Genomic DNA, 2,500 nt, shown 5'->3' with positions numbered 1-2,500 from the left:
GCCGGGAGCAGACGGCCCGTCCCCGGAGGGGGTGTTCGTTCACGTGCGGACGCCGGGAGCAGGCGGCCGTCACGCGATTCTGCCAACCGTTCCTACCGGCCTGTGTTTAAGGAGGCGGCCGGTCCTCCGTCCTTGGATGGATAAGATTCGCAGATTTTCGCCCGGCCTGTGTTTAAGGAGGCGGCCGGTTCCCTCCTTCCTTCCTTTCTTGGATGTATAACATTCGCAGATTTCGCCCGGCCGGTGGTTTAAGGAGGCGGCCGGTCCTCCCTCCTTGGATGTATAACATTCGCAGATTTTCGCCCGGCCTATGTTTAGTGAGGCGACCGGTCCTCCCTCCTTGGATGTATAACATTCGCATATTTTCGCCCGGCCGGTGGTTTAAGGAGGCGGCCGGTCCTCCCTCCTTGGATGTATAACATTCGCAGATTTTCGCCCGGCCTATGTTTAGTGAGGCGACCGGTCCTCCGTGGAGAGCGACCCGCAAGTGGGGAGGAACCGTCCACCCAACGCCGGCGCGAGCCGGGGCCGGTGGGGGGCCCTACCAAGGCGGGTCTCATTGCTGTCGGTCAGTTCGGGAGAAGGTGGGGGTACTCGGAGGCCCGCCGGGAGCAGACGGGGGTCCGGAAGGTGAGGGGGTGAAGGACGGCGGTCGGGAGCAGACGGCCGTCCCCGGGGAGGGGGTGTTCGTTCACGTGCGGACGCCGGGAGCAGGCGGCCGTCACGCAATTCTGCCAACCGTTCCCACCGGCCTGTGTTTAAGGAGGCGGCCGGGTCCTCCACGAGAAGAATTCTGCCAAACGTTCCACCGGCCTGTGTTTAAGGAGGCGGCCGGTCCTCCCCGTCGTTCCGCCGGCTTGTGTTTAAGGAGGCGGCCGGTCCTCCACGAGAAGAATTCTGCCAAACGTTCCACCGGCCTGTGTTTAAGGAGGCGGCCGGTCCTCCCCGTCGTTCCGCCGGCTTGTGTTTAAGGAGGCGGCCGGTCCTCCACTATTCCTTCCTTGGATGGAAAGCATGTAGCACTTTGAAAATTTTCGAGCACTGTGACACTTTGAAAATTTTCGAGAGTTTTTGTACTTAGAAATTTTTCGCTCTTGCACTTCCAGAGTGCTTTGCGGTAGCTCCTAGGTTCGCTGTCCGAGCATGTGAACACTTTTTGGGGGGGAACACATCGCTAGAGACACCAGCCGCCTGGTTCTCGGGGCCAAAACTTGTGTTCCCCACACTCGTTCTGACTATATTTTGCGATTTGGGGGTAAAGGTAATGAGTACAGTGACTAGGGGGACCAACTCATCGTACTCTGGCGCACCAACAGACCAAAGCTGGTACTGCACTTACCCCTGGTACCCCAACGCCTGGTACCTGACGGGCGAGAGGCTGATTTTTCGCTATTTGCGGCCGACCGAGGGAACCAGACAAAGCGGACACTTTACGGCGCAAGAGCCGTTGGCACTTAGAAATTTTTCGACAAAGTTGGCGCGAGCTCCAGAAGGAGAGGCTGATTTTTCGCTATTTGTGGCCCCGACCGAGGGAACCAGGCAAAGCGGACACTTTACGGCGCAAGAGCCGTTGGCACTTAGAAATTTTTTGACAAAGTTGGCGCGAGCTCCAGAAGGAGAGGCTGATTTTTCGCTATTTGTGGCCGACCGAGGGAACCAGGCAAAGCGGACACTTTACGGCGCAAGAGCCGTTGGCACTTAGAAAATATTCGCCAAAGTTGGCACGAGCTCCAGAAGGAGAGGCTGATTTTTCGCTATTTGTGGCCGACCGAGGGAACCAGACAAAGCGGACACATTACGGCGCAAGAGCCGTTGGCACTTAGAAAATATTCGCCAAAGTTGGCACGAGCTCCAGAAGGAGAGGCTGATTTTTCGCTATTTGTGGCCGACCGAGGGAACCAGACAAAGCGGACACTTTACGGCGCAAGAGCCGTTGGCACTTGCGCGAGCTCCAGAAGGAGAGGCTGATTTTTCGCTATTTGTGGCCGACCGAGGGAACCAGACAAAGCGGACACATTACGGCGCAAGAGCCGTTGGCACTTAGAAAATATTCGCCAAAGTTGGCACGAGCTCCAGAAGGAGAGGCTGATTTTTCGCTATTTGTGGCCGACCGAGGGAACCAGACAAAGCGGACACTTTACGGCGCAAGAGCCGTTGGCACTTGCGCGAGCTCCAGAAGGAGAGGCTGATTTTTCGCTATTTGTGGCCGACCGAGGGAACCAGACAAAGCGGACACTTTACGGCGCAAGAGCCGTTGGCACTTAGAAAATATTCGCCAAAGTTGGCACGAGCTCCAGAAGGAGAGGCTGATTTTTCGCCGTTTGTGGCCGACCGAGGGAACCAGACAAAGCGGACACTTTACGGCGCAAGAGCCGTTGGCACTTAGGCGAGCTCCAGAAGGAGAGGCTGATTTTTCGCTATTTGTGGCCGACCGAGGGAACCAGGCAAAGCGGACACATTACGGCGGCAAGAGCCGTTGGCACTTAGAAAATATTCGCCA

This window comes from Syngnathus typhle, unplaced genomic scaffold (genome assembly GCF_033458585.1).
Source record: "Syngnathus typhle isolate RoL2023-S1 ecotype Sweden unplaced genomic scaffold, RoL_Styp_1.0 HiC_scaffold_335, whole genome shotgun sequence".
Classification (NCBI taxonomy): domain Eukaryota; kingdom Metazoa; phylum Chordata; class Actinopteri; order Syngnathiformes; family Syngnathidae; genus Syngnathus; species Syngnathus typhle.
The sequence above is the reverse complement of the archived record's forward strand: the minus strand, read 5'-3'. Positions refer to the sequence as shown.